Consider the following 14,612-nt stretch of genomic DNA (forward strand, 5'->3'; position numbering starts at 1 on the left):
GTGTGTGTTTGTGTGTATATGAGTACATGTACGCATGCATGTGTGTGCATGTGTATGTGTGCATGCATGTGGGTGTGGCGGTGTTTGTGTGTATATAATTACATGGATGCATGTGTGACGCCCCTACAATGGCCAGTAGTCAAGGAGCCTCAATCCTCACCACTGGCAACAGTGAGGGACGTACACATAGGGAGGATGACAAGTACACACACAGTAAAGTACAATTTCCCTTAAGAGCACACAGAGATCACAGTCAGTCTGAAGCTGGTTTCTCCCTCTTCCTCCAGATCCCCAATAAGACTCCCCACAGGCACAGCTATAGGGTTACGATCTCAGCTGAGGGGTCAAGCCAATACCTCCAGCACCCTCTCTGTCCAACCAGTACTTTGTGTCCCTGCCCAAGTAGCTGACCACACACATACACACACACACACACACACACACACACACACACACACACACACACACACACACACACACACACACACACCTGGGGAAGGCTGGCACAGGTTTACTTCCTATGCTATCTTCTGCCCAGACTATAAGGTAGTTATCACTGCCACCAACCCCTCCTTATCAGCTACTTAAGCCCCTTAATAAAGGGTGAACAATCCTACTGTATGATGTTACTATTATCCAAATGGTAAGTGTAACCAAGAGCAAGGCTATTTAGGAGTGGCCTGTACAGTGTCACCAAATACATATGCAAGTACGCTATGAGCTTAAATATGTCTCACAAATATCAGCAACAAAGATAGGTTTAAATATATTTAATACTAAATAACAAAAGAACAAGACAATACTCAATCTGCACAGTAACTACAGAGTTCAGAATCACAGGAAATATTTTAAAACAACATTGCAGGACAATCTGAAATAAATACAGAAAACATCTAAACTAATCTTTTATATATTCTTATCTATATCTAAAAGATACTATGCCCTAAATAACTTACTTACAGAGCAACACACAAGCAGAAATGATGAATGGATGTTTGTAGGTCCAAGGCAAGATACAAAATGCAAAGTCTCTCTCTCAGAGAGTTCTTAAATTACTATCAGACATTATTGCTGGGTCAGCTTGGATGGCATCACTCTTTGTCACCTGCCTTCAGTTCCCAGGCTAACAGAAACTTAACAGAATTTAACATTTCTGTGTGAAAATGCATATCTCTCAGATGTTTACTCAGAACTGGAAGTCGTAAAACAAACAGTTTTACATTTTAAACCTAGTAATTACTTCTCTCCAGGACAATAGAAAAAACTTATAGCTCTAGACATCCTGTCTCTTGCTGCATTGAAACTAACTTTTATAGCACATCATAAAGCACTTAATTTCAACTTATTTTCTTAAAGTTTTGTAAGTTAACCTTCTATTTTCCAGCAGGGAATACAGTGGTTACATTCTTGAAGCTCAGTACATAACATACAGTTCTGTATAAAGCATATCAATATTCACAAATGACATAGAATTATTTACAAAATTCCTGATAGCTGGGCTGGCAGTGTCACATTTCTCCCCTCCCCAAAAATGCAAGCTAGTTTTTCAAGTGACCTTTGAGAAATGTTGCTTGAGAGGGTGAACCTATCTGGGAATACCTTACCCCATTCCCTGTCTTAAGAGCCCATCTGTGTTGGCATTGCTTGCCCCACTGTGGTGCTGCACTGTCATATTTTATGTTTGCAACCCTAGGCTCCAACTTAGTAACTTGGCATTTTGCTGGCTGCCTCAATGTAGCCATGTTAAGGGATTGTGGTCTGTAACTACAGTGAATTTCCTTGCATACAGATAAGGCTGAAGTTTCTGCAGTGCCCACACTATGGCTAGGCATTCCTTTTCTACAGCCGCATAGCATTCCTCCCTGGGTGGGAGCCTAAGACTGAAGTAAACCACTGGGTGCTCTTCTCTCTCTGAGGAAACCTGGCTAAATACAGCCAACACCCTATGGTTTAAGCATCCACTTGCGCAACAAATTCTTTGCTTTAATCTGGACTGGCTAACACAGGGTGTTCTCCCAAAGCTCCTTTAAGCTTCTGGAATACCTTCTCACATGCTGGGGTCCACACTACCTTATCTGTCTGGAGAGCAGCTATGGTACTATAATTGGGGGAAAAACTTTCTGTAGTACCTTGCTGTCCCTAAGAATGCCCGCACCTGCTTTTTGGTAACGGGGGCAAGCCATGACTGAATGGCTTCCACTTTGGCAAGTTCTGGCTTGATCTTACCAGTGCCCACACTATGTCCCAGGTAGGAGACCTCTGCCATACCCACCTGACATTTGCTGGGGTTAATGGTCACCCTGCCCTTTGTAGTCTGCCCTGCAACTCCCTGACATGCTGAAGGCGGTCTTGCCAGGAATGGATCTAGATGGCAATATCAACTAGGTAAGCAAGGGAAAAATCTCCTGCTCATGCTAGGATACAATCTACCAGCCACTGGAAAGTCACTAGTCCATTTTTCATCTCAAAGAGCATCTTCGTGAACTCATACAAGGTAAAAGGATTCACAAAGGCTGATCTCTCTCTTTCTAGCACTGGGAGTCAAGGGCACCTGACAGTAACCCTTGGTAACATCAATAGTGGTAAGAAACTTAGCCCTATCCAGTTGCTCTAGGGCTTCATCTGTCCTAGGCATTGGGTAAGCATCTGACTCTATGTGTCTATTTAATTTTCTGTAGTCCACACAGAACCTGGTGCTGCCATCCTTCTTTGGTACCAGCGCCACTTGTCCTGAATTATCCCTAGTTCCAGCATTTTCTGTATCTCCACCCTTAGAGTCTGTTTGACTCTCTCAGGCACCCTATAAGGGGCCTGCTTAATATGCCTTTGTGATCCTGTATCCACATGGTGCTGCAATAGGTGGGTGCACCCTAGTTTCCCAGTGAACATGTCCCCAAACTGCTGCAACACTACTTGGATTTCTCGAACCTGGGTAGGGGATAGCTGCTGGGACAACGCTAACCCTTCCACTGAGGATTCAGTCCGAGCCTCACTGAGGGGATCAGTCACCAGATCCCCATCAGACTCCTGCTGGCATCCACTGCAAATACTCAGCACAAGGGCCTCGCTATCATGGTAAGGTTTCATCATGTTAACATGGTACAATTTGTGCCCCTGACTCCTGCCTAGCAGTTCTACCATGTAGTTAACATCACTGACTTTCCTTACTACCTTGTAGGGCACCTCCCAATCTGCCTACAGCTTGTTGTGTTGGATAGGAATAAGAACCATTACCTGCTGCCCTACAGCATACTCTCTATCTCAAGCATTCCTGTCATATGACCTTTTTCTGCTGTTGGGCTTCTGCCAGGTTCTCCTGGGCCAAGCCCGTGAGTTCTCTGAGCCGTGTCCTGAGGTTTAGGACTATTCCACAACAGACTCCTTGTAGGAGTCACACTCACCCTCCCACTCATCTCGAATAAATTCTAGAGGTCCCCTCACCCTATGCCCATACATCTCAAAGGGTGAAAAACCTGTGCATTTCTGGGGAACCTCTCTGTAAGCAAACAACAGATGGGGAAAATATTTGTCCCACTCCCTCATAAACTGGTCTGCAAATGCCCTTAGCATGGACTTGAGTGTAGAGTTTAACCTCTCAACAAGACTATTAGACTGGGGATGGTAAGGGGTAGTCTTTAGGTACTTCACCCCACAGTACTTCCATAGACAAGCCAACAGGTCTGAATGAAATTGGCACCTCTGTCAGTCAACATTTCTTTTGGGAAACCTACCCTGCTAAACATCTCCAACAAAGCATTTGTCACCTTTTCTGCCTGAATGGAGGACAGAGCCACTGCCTCAGGGTATTTGGTAGCATAATCTACTACCAGTAGGATATACCTTTTACCTGTCGAACTTGGGGTACTCAGAGGCCCCACAATATCCATAGTTACCCTCTGAGATTGCTCCTCAATCACAGGCAAAGGCATCAAAGGAGCTTTCACTTTGTCTCCTGTCTTGCCTACCTTTTGACACTGCTCACAGGTCCTGTAGTACCCTGTTACATCTCTGGAAATCCTAGGCCAATAAAAGTTTGGCATAATATGTCTTTTTCTACATTTTATGCCCATATGACCTGCAAAGGGAATAACATGGGCTATGGCTAGAAGTGCCAGATGGTAGGCTCTAGGCACTACTATCTGCTGTATTTTCTCACCCTCTAGCCATCCCTCAGGGGTCCACTCTCTATACAGTAACCCTTTGTTCCAGTATACGGATTCCCCCTTTCCTTGAGAATCAGGTGCCTTACTAGCTACCTCCCTCAGGCCTTGTAATGTAGGGTCTAAGAGCTGAGCCTGTCTCAACTCTCTCTTCATAATCCTTCCCAGTTCCCCTTCCACAGGAAGTCTGGTATCCTCTGACAGCAGTGCCTCACTGTCAGCTGGCGTACTACGACTTACCTCTGCCCTTGCAGTCACTCTGTCCAAAGGAACATCAGTACCCACAAGCAGCTGTGGCTCACCTTCAGTCTCACTGCTACAGGGTAGCTTCCTCCCTGAAGTAATCCCCTCACAAGTCCTGGCTGCAAGTGTGCAGTCTGTCTGGGTCTCCCCAGGCTACTACAAGGACGCCTTATCAAACCCACCACTGCCTAAACCTAAAGACACTTGAATGGTTAGAACTGCCCAATATTCTCAAATTCAACCAACTCACTGAGGCATTTAAGATAATTAACCAACCAGATAACACCCCCTCACTTAATAAAATACTTACCCCCTACTCTAACCTAACCTGCCTCAGATCTTCTAAAACTGTCCAGGTACAAACCGTCAAATCTAACAACTCTGGTGGTGATGCTCTCTACGCCAACTCCATTGGTAGGCTTTGGAACTCCCTCCCTACCAGCCTAAGAATTATTACCTCAATCAACCAATTCAAAAAACACCTCAAAGAATTCCTCAAGTCACACTGGCTGTGCCCCTGTACCAAACCTGACTAACAAAAAGCCCAGGCCTGTACCACCCCAGAATTCCACCACTTCCCTCTAGGACGACAATTGCAATTGAAGCATGTGAGATTATTTACTTAAGTTCTGTGCCTGTTTTATATAGTGTGTAAAGCCAATTGTTGTATTTTTTTTTCTCTATTTCAACTACATGTATAGCCAATTGATTTTATTTTTATCTCTCTTTCAAAAATATGTAAAGCCTATAGTAAATTTTACTGTCTTAGCATCTATTATGTTATCTGTACCTTCTTCTTGGAGCTTTTCTCCCCGGGCCTCTACTGAAAATGGACATGTATCCAGCTAGACTAGCCCGGTAAACAAATGTAAAATAAAATAAATAAAATAAATATGTATGTCTCCAAGCCTGACTGAGTGTAACTGCATGCACAAAGGGTACCGCATTGTCAAAATCATTCCCTATCAGGAGAACTGCAGGGATATCTACAAACACACCTATTTGCTTGCTTCCTTTTCCACCCTCCCAGTCAAAGTGAACCCTAGCCAAAGGTGTTTGGAATGGGGTCCCTCTTAAAGCTCTGACTAGAGTAGACTGCCCAAGCAAGTAGTACTCCTCTGTAACCAGTGCAGGCTTCACAATGGTTAGGTCAGAGGCTCTTAGCCATGGCCTCTTTCCCATTCACTAAGATATGATATAACCTGTTGTGGTAGTTTGGTACCCTTATTGACTTGAGACAACTTACTGCTGGCATTTTGTCATTCCCACTTACTGGTTCTCCCACCTTGTGTTCCCCACCTTGCCTCCATGAACATCTATATGCTACATGATCTCACTGGTTGCATTTAAAACATTTAACCCTTGGTCCTGGATGTGTACCTGACTAGTGGCTTCCCCTGGTACTGGCAGACTCTGCTGGTGCAGTCTGGACTGCCCATCATGGATTCCCTTAGACCCATGAGCAGCATGGGGTGTCCCTTTTCTGTGCAGTGATGCCCTCCTTGCTAGGTATTGGTCTTCCTTCTTCCCCAACTCATCTGCAGTAGTGCATTGTCTATCAGCTAACCAGATTCTCATGTCATCAGGGAAAGTGCTAAGAGCTTGTTCCCTCACCAAAAGGTCTGCAAACCCTTCAAAAGTGGCAACTTGACATCCACTCACCCACCTATGAAAATAAGTGTTTAGTTCAGCAATATATTTACATAAACTTTCATCTGCCCTGCATCTGTACCCATGAAACATTTTCCTATAACCTTCAGGTGCTAACTTAAAACAGTCTAACAAACAGTTTTTTACAACATTGTAATTTAAACAATCAGTATCAGACAGTTTAGAAATTACAGTTACAGCTTTATCATGGAGTAAGGGGGTGAGGAACCATACCCAGAGCCCTTGGTCAACACTATAATGTTTACATACCCTCTCAAACATATGAATAAAACTATCAAAATTATCCCCCTCTGTAAATTGTGGAAGAGATTTACTGACCTTTATTGCTTCTGGGGTACAGTTACTACCTTCCTCATTGCCTCTATGACTCTGGTGAAGAGTCAGCATCTCCTTTTCATGCTGCCTCTGCCTCTCCTTCTCCTCAGCTTCCAAGCGTCACAGTTTCTCATTTTCCTCAGTCTTCAGACATTACAGTTTCTCATTTTCCTCAGTCTCTAGATGCCTCAGTCTCTCTGCTGCCTCTATTTCCAAAAGCTCAGCCTCTAGTTCAAGTCTCTTTAACTCCAGATGGATTTTAAGTCCTCTCTGGAAAGGTTGAGCTGTCCATTTTCTGAGAGCTGTACATCTCCAAGGCCAGTCTGATTGTCCTCCTGATTGCCATTCTGCAATGTAGCTGTGACTAAAGCTGCAATCATGTCTGCTTTAGTCAGGATGGCATGCACCAGTCCTTTAGCCTGGCACATCTCAGTCAACTGGCTCCTTGTCAGCTTGCCATACTCCTCTGCTGACATGCTTGCCTGATCTCCCTAACTAAGCTAGCAAAAAAAAAAAAAAACAATTGTGATATGAACTCTGAATGTTCACTGCATGGTTGATTGAGAGTACAAACACCTTCAGTGACCACTGTACACAGGCGAAAGGAATTCAATATCCACACCACTACAAGCCAATTAATATGTGATGTGGCTAACTCACCAATGTCAACAAATTAATATGTGATGTGGATATCCAACCACTGCTAACCAATTAATATGTGACACCCCTGCAATAGCCCAGTAATCAAGGAGCCTCAATCTTCACCACTGGCAACAGTGATGGATGTACACATTGGGAGGATAAGAAGTACACACACAGTAAAGTACAATTTCTCTTAAGAGCACACAGAGATCACAGTCAGTCTGGGGTTGGTTTCTCCCTCTTTCTCCAGATCCCCGCTAAAACTCCCCACTGGCACAGCTATAGGGTTATGATCTCAGCTGAGGGGTCAAGCCAAGACCTCCATCACCCTCTCTATCCAACCAGTGCTTTTTGTCCCTGCCCAAGTAACTGACACACACATACTTTGAGTTTTCATTTATATAAACACACACACACACACACACACACACACACACACACACACACACACACACACACACACACACACACACACACACACACACACACGCACATGCACACACACACACACCTGGAGAAGGTTGGCACAGGTTTACTAGCTATGCCCCTTCTGCCCAACTATAAGGTAGTTACCACCACCACCCCCTCCTCATCAGCTACTTAAGGCCCCTTAACAAAGGGTGACCAATCCCCAATCCTACTGTGCAATGTTACTATTATCCAAATGGTAAGTGTGACCAAGAGCAAGGCTATTTAGTAGTGGCATGTACAGTGCCACAAATATCAGCCACAAAGATAGGTTTAAATATATTTAATAACAATAATAAATAAAAGAACAAGACAATACTCAATCAACAAAGTAATTACAGAGTTCAAAATGACAGGAAATATTTTAAAACAACATTGCAGGACAGTCACAAATAAATACAGAAAACATCAAAGCTAATCTTTGCTATATTCCTATCTATATCTAAAAGATACCATGCCCTAAATAACGTACTTACAGAGCAACATGCAGGCAGAAGTGCTGAATGGATGTTTCTAGGTCCAAGGCAAGATATAAAATGCAAAGTCTCTCTCTGAGAGAGTTCTTAAATTACTATGAAACTTTACTGCTGAGTCAACTTGGATGACATCACTCTTTGTCATCTGCCTTCAGTTCCCAGGCTAACAGAAACTTAACAAAATTCAACATTTCTCTGTAAAAATACATATATCTCAGATATTTCCTCAAAACTGGAAGTCGTAAAACAATTAAACACTTTTACATTTCAGACTTAGTAATTGCTTCTCTCCAGGACAAAAGAAAAAACTTCTAGGTCTATACATCCTATCTTCTTGCTGCATTGAAACTAACTTTTATAGCACATTGTAAAGGGCTTAATTTCAACTTATTTTCTTGAAGTTTTGTAAGTTAATCTTCTATGTTCCAACAGGGTATTCTGTGGTTACATTCTTGAAGCTCAGTACATGACATGCAGTTCTATATAAATCATATCAATATTCATGAATTACATAGAATTATTTACAAAATTCCAGATAGCTGGGTTGGCAGTGTCACAGCATGCATTTGTGTTTATGTGTATGTGTGCATGCATGTCGATGCGGGTGTGTTTGTGTGTATGTGAGTACATGTACGCATACATGTGTGTGCATGTGGATGTGGGTGTGTTTGTGTGACAGAGTATATATGTGGTGATGTAGTTTATATTTTATATTTTTAATGCAAAATAATTCTTCCAGCAATAACAGAAAAAAGTTTTGCATTAAAAGTATATAAAAATGCAATATACACTAATAATGAAACAACTGCAGGACAGCTTACCATTTATTCCATTTTCTTTGTGTAATAATGCCATACTGGACAGCCCAGGAGTAATGGATCTTCCAGGGGCGGCTATCCACTTGCAGCATTGGACCTCAGAACAACTTCCTCTTTACTTACAGACTTTCACCTGACAACAGGCTGTTCAAGGTAATTCTGTTTGGGTTCCTATTAGAAGACCGAAGACGGATTCTTTCGAATGTGTCTTGGTCGAACATAAAAGACTGAAATGGCAAAATATCGAAGTGGCATGTAAGCAAATTCTTTCCCTGGGAAAGAATTTGCTTGGCCGCTTCAGTACTTTGCCATTTTTGGCACTGTAGTGCAGTCTCTGAGTTGGTATATTTAAGTAGGGGGGTGTGGAGGGTGCAGCCCCCCACATCGGGGGTGTGGGAGGCAATGCCCCCCACTTAATGTAATGTTATAAAGTGTTTTCTTTTCTTTTTTTTTTTTTTTTATTTTTGTTGGAACAATGATTTTTTTTCCCTAGGAAAAAAATCGCTGTTCTGACAGTTTGATATTGTAAGCTTTCGCTTACATAGTGTCGATTAATCACCTTTCGCTTTTTTAAGCATTCGGTGATGTAATATAGACCCATTCTATTTGCATTGGCCAACTTGTATAAAACCATTCAATGGCTCAGTCTCAAAGAAATATCTGTAACAGATTTTTCCAGTTGAATGACTGTCTGTTGGCATGTGCATAAACAAAATTTAAAAATCACATTTTTGATTGGAAACAATAGAATATTTTTTATCAAATTATATCTGAGAAAAGAAAACATCAAAGACAGTGGAACACAGAGGTAATGTAATACCTTTTAGTGGATCATCATAGCTTTTGCAGTGATTCAAGTTTTCAGGCTAATACTTAACCACCTTTGAATATTGTTCTTCTTTGAACTACTCTCGTTAAACTTGTGCGTGATATATTCTTATACGATTTTTAGATTCTTAGATAATTATTGTCGTATATTCTTGTGACACTATGTATTACATATACTATTCATTGTTTCTGTTATATGATGTTTCTGTATATTGGAGCTTTGCTCCCCGGGCCTCAGCTGCAAATGGACACTTGCTGTCCAGTTGAACCATCCCGGTCAACAAATGTTAAATAAATAAATAAAATAAAAAACAGGAGCCCTTCACCAAGAGTTATTAAGTTACTGATTTTTGATGCAGTACTTAAATGCCCACTTGTGCTTAAAGAAGTTAGCCTCATCTAGGACAATCAGAGGCTGACTTCATTACTAAACAGGAGTATGAGAAACAGAGATATAAGCTATTTAAATAGATCTCTTTAAAGTAACCAGATACATGTCACATTGTAATGTAAGTATAATGTGTTCCTCTTGCAAAAAGAAGTGTTTAGTGCCTCTGTAGCAGTGAAATCCAAAGGTAACTGCTCTCGTGGTATTGATCTAAATTTCACAGTCTTTTTTATTTTTTTTATTCTTTGCATCTTGCGGAGGCAAGTTCTATGTTTATGACTTGTTCTCCTATTTTTATGCTGCAAAGTGGCCATTTTTGTCTCTTCATAGAAGCATTGAGATGAGTGTCTAAAAGTACAGACTTCTTGCACTGGCTCAGAACTGAACCTGCACCAGCTGCTTGGAAGGCTGCAATGCTCACCATTATTCCACCATGGCTAAATAGTATCTATAAACTGAATTTGAACCCTGCATCACATGTCCTATTTCTGTAAACTTACTGTTTTACACATTGTGCCACAGAGAAAGTTATAAATGCATTGAAGTTTTTCTGATTGAGAATCAAAGCTAGACTGCAGCTGTGTGAGGACAGAATCCTAGCCACTAAATGACCAAGGATCCCCCTAAAATTATATCCCCACAGATGGAACATGAATCCACACAGTCCCTTGTTTAGTTGGCCAGTTTTTCATTAGGGCCTATAAATGAAGGGGGAAAGATTCTCGAGTGAGTTACAATACCATGTTAAAGGACTTGGATCATTATCTTTTTAAATATAAAATGTTGGAAATGGATTGTTCATATTTAAAGCATTGTTTACAACTGAAAATAGTACCAAAGGGTCTTAGGGTATGTAAGTACCCAAATAATGTTATTAATGGTACAGATTTTCACAATGATTTAATTTCTGTTTTTGACAATTGCGGATTTGACATTATGAGAGCAATTGTCAAGAACAATGAAAGGGAAATGGAGAAATTGTTTGTTGATATAAACAATATTAATAAGGGGATCACAAATGATTTATTGTATACTGTTGAAAAAGAGAATGAAAAGTACCACAAATTACTAAAGGATGTTGAAATTAGATGTAAAGAAGTTTTAGACAGGAAGCTTAGCAAAGTAGAAAGAGACTTAAATGAATATAAGAATAAAACCCACTACCCAAAACCACAATTAACACAGGGAAGGGGTTATGGTAGATGGGGTAAAGAACCTTTTGATGAAATTGTGTGGGAAGAGGCTGAGATTGGGGATAGTAATAATGATGTGGTTGAATATCCCCCATTAAGAAGGTCAGAAAGACTAATGGACAAAGAACCTGTAGACTACTGTTCAAAAAACTATATGGGGAGGGCCTGGAGGCCCCAGTGGAGGAAAGGACAGGCTTGGAATTAATGAATGTTTTCACACATGAAGGTAACAAATGGACATTTAAGGATTTTAACATTTTTAATTTTCTAGTATTTCCATCAACCAGTCTTTTTTTGATTTATTTACAAAAGGTTTTGGTTTTATTCCAAATCAAAGAACTAACATTTTAAGTTACTTGTTGACATAAAACTATTTATTAGGAAGAAAAATTTAGAATTGTTCTTTAATGGAAAAAACACAACCATTGGAAATGAATGTTTGAAACGTAAAAGCATTTTCAATCCACCATTGCACCCACAACTTAGAAACTTTGAATTAAAAGTTGAAAGAGAACTACGATTAAACCTGAACCATCAATATGTACACCCCAATTTGACTCCTAGTGAAATGGATGTCTTGAAGGAAATTAGCAACAATAGGAGTGTCAGGGTTATGAAACCTGATAAAGGTGGAGGGGTGGTATTAATGGATAGCATTCAGTACAAGGGGAAAATGATGGACATTCTCAATGATTCCGACAAATATTCCAGAGTATCTATCAATGAAATCAACATAGCATACAAAAGAATAAGGGTGTTATTAAATGACCTACTATTAGAAGGTTCAATTGACCTTGAAACATACAGGTTTTTACATGTGGAGAAACCAAAGGTGCCATGCATATTTGGAAACCCGAAGGTGCACAAAAACTCACAGGACCCACAGCTTAGACCCATTGTCTCAGCAGAAGGATCCATGACAGCACCACTAGCCACGTTTGTGGATTCAAAGGTGAAATGTGTACTAGAAGGAAACAAGAATGTATTGGTAGACTCCTGGGATTTTTTGAGAAAATTGGAACCTTCTTCGTTTTGTGATAGCATTGCATTTGGTACGCTTGATGTCGTGGATTTATTTATGTGTATACCACACAAACTAGGCATGGAATGGTTTGAAGAAATGTTGGTTGACAGCAAAAAAATCTCCCACAAAGATTTCAGAGTTGTATTAACCCTTATGGAAACGGTATTGAAAAACAATTATATATAATTTCAGGGTGAATATTTTAAACAAGAAAAGGGAGTAGCCATGGGCCCACATTGTGCTCCCACATATGCCAACATTATTATGATTTATTGGGAAAACAAATACCTCTTGAATTCACCCTACCAGGGTTATTGGATTTTATATGGTCGATTTCTGGACGATTTATGTTTTTTATGGATTGGTGAACATGAAAACTTAGATAAGTTAGTAGGATATGTGAACAACACTACAGATTTTCTTGAATTTACTTTAAATTTTAATCATCATGAACTAACTTACCTTGATGTTCATATTACCAAAAATAATGGTCATTTTGCATCCAAGGTTTACAGGAAATAAACCTTTTCTAACTCCTACTTGTACTATACTAGTTCCCATCCACCACATCAGAAAAAAGGTGTGGTAAAGGGACAGTTAGTACGGTTAAGCAGGATGACCTCTGAAGATGAGGTGTTTACAAGTGAGGTAAGAACACTCAGAGAACTGTTTTTAAACAGAGGATATCCAGGGGAATTTTTTGATAAAATTTCAGAAGAAGTGTGAAAAAACAGAATTGATAGATTTGCCCCTATTTTAGGTAAAACCCAAATCTTGGACGGTACAAAAGAAGTTACCAAACCAAAAGAAGATTACACATCTAGTTTGATTACAACATACGATGGTAATTCTAGAGGCATCAAAAAAAATCTTTGACAAGGAATGGAACAACTTTTCGAAAATTTCAGACTTGAAGTATATTTTTGAAAAAGAACTGGTTTACATAAATAGAAAAGGCAACACCATCAAAAATATATTAGAGAGGAGCTCAGATCAAGGTAACATTTTGAGTGGTAAAAAAGAGAAGAAGGGTTTATACAAATATGGGTGTTGTAATTATTGTACATTTTTATCAACAGGAGACTTTATTTATTTAAATTCTAGGAAAAGGAAATTAATGTTGAACACTTATGCTAACTGTAACACCAAAGGGATTGTTTACATAGCAATTTGCAAGGTATATGAATCATTTTATATTGGGAAAAGCGAAAGGAAGTTAAAGCAGAGGATCTACGAGCATCTATATGAAATAAGAACAAAAAATGAGAAAAATGCACTATACAAGCACACCACCACTTGTAAAACATCTGTCTTTCAATTTTTTTATCTTGGAAGTGGTTGCGATGAGTCCAAGGGGTGGTATGTGGGAAACACTTGTTGAGTATAGGGAGCTGTATTGGCAACTTGTGTTGGATTCTAGTAGACCTCCGGGTCTTAACGGAATGGTATCTCTTGCACCTGTACTTAAAATTAGATCTGCCAAAATTTAACTTCTATAGGTGTTCCATCAATTTAATACACACAGGATGTAGTGTAAACATTCATTTAAAACAATTAATTAAACTCAATTTTATAAGCTTTTATACAGATTATGTACATACACTTTTTATAAATCCCTTTTACAACTATTTAATTTTAAATTTTACATACATACTCTGCCGATGCAGTATGTACGTTTCTTATTACCATATCTCTGAGCATTTCATTTTAATGTCATATTTAGTTTCACCACTTGGTGGAGACATATACATTATATTACAAGTTAAAAGATTGTCTGAATCAAATGTTTTTATTATTTATTTTTATTTCATTTGTTATTTAATAAAAGTTTTGGATGAATTTAAAATTGATGTGAATATTAGATGTGGTTTTAATTAAACTATTAAATGTATGAGTTTTACTTTGTGAAAATGTTTATTTTAGAATAATTAACTAATTGATTAATTGTTTTTAAGAATTGATTTATTGATTTAATTGATGTTAGTAGGTTTGTGTATATATAGCGTTGTTTAGTGGTGCTTTTCATTCAATGAGGAAGTTGATGACGAAAATGTGTTGTAACAGTACTACCGTTTGTGGAATAAACTGTTTTTGGATTCCTTTTGGTTCGTGTTCATTCCTGGTTGGTGGTACCTTTTTCCGTTTCTTTGTTGTTTTTTGCACCATTGGTCCCTGCTTTTGGTTATTTACAACTTGGTATTGGTGCTCCAAATTTGTTTTACCCACCTTTATTATTTTACTTCAAATCAGTACCTTAACTAGGAGTCAAAACACTATTTTCTCCTATTAACCCACCGAATTGACCTCCTATATAGGCTAGACTATAATAATATTATTGACTGTATGCGGTTAACTTAGTGCTCACATATTAATTAATTTATGTATA

The sequence above is a fragment of the Protopterus annectens genome, chromosome 1.part1, assembly GCF_019279795.1.
Source record: "Protopterus annectens isolate FY-2018-M chromosome 1.part1, PAN1.0, whole genome shotgun sequence".
NCBI lineage: Eukaryota > Metazoa > Chordata > Ceratodontiformes > Protopteridae > Protopterus > Protopterus annectens.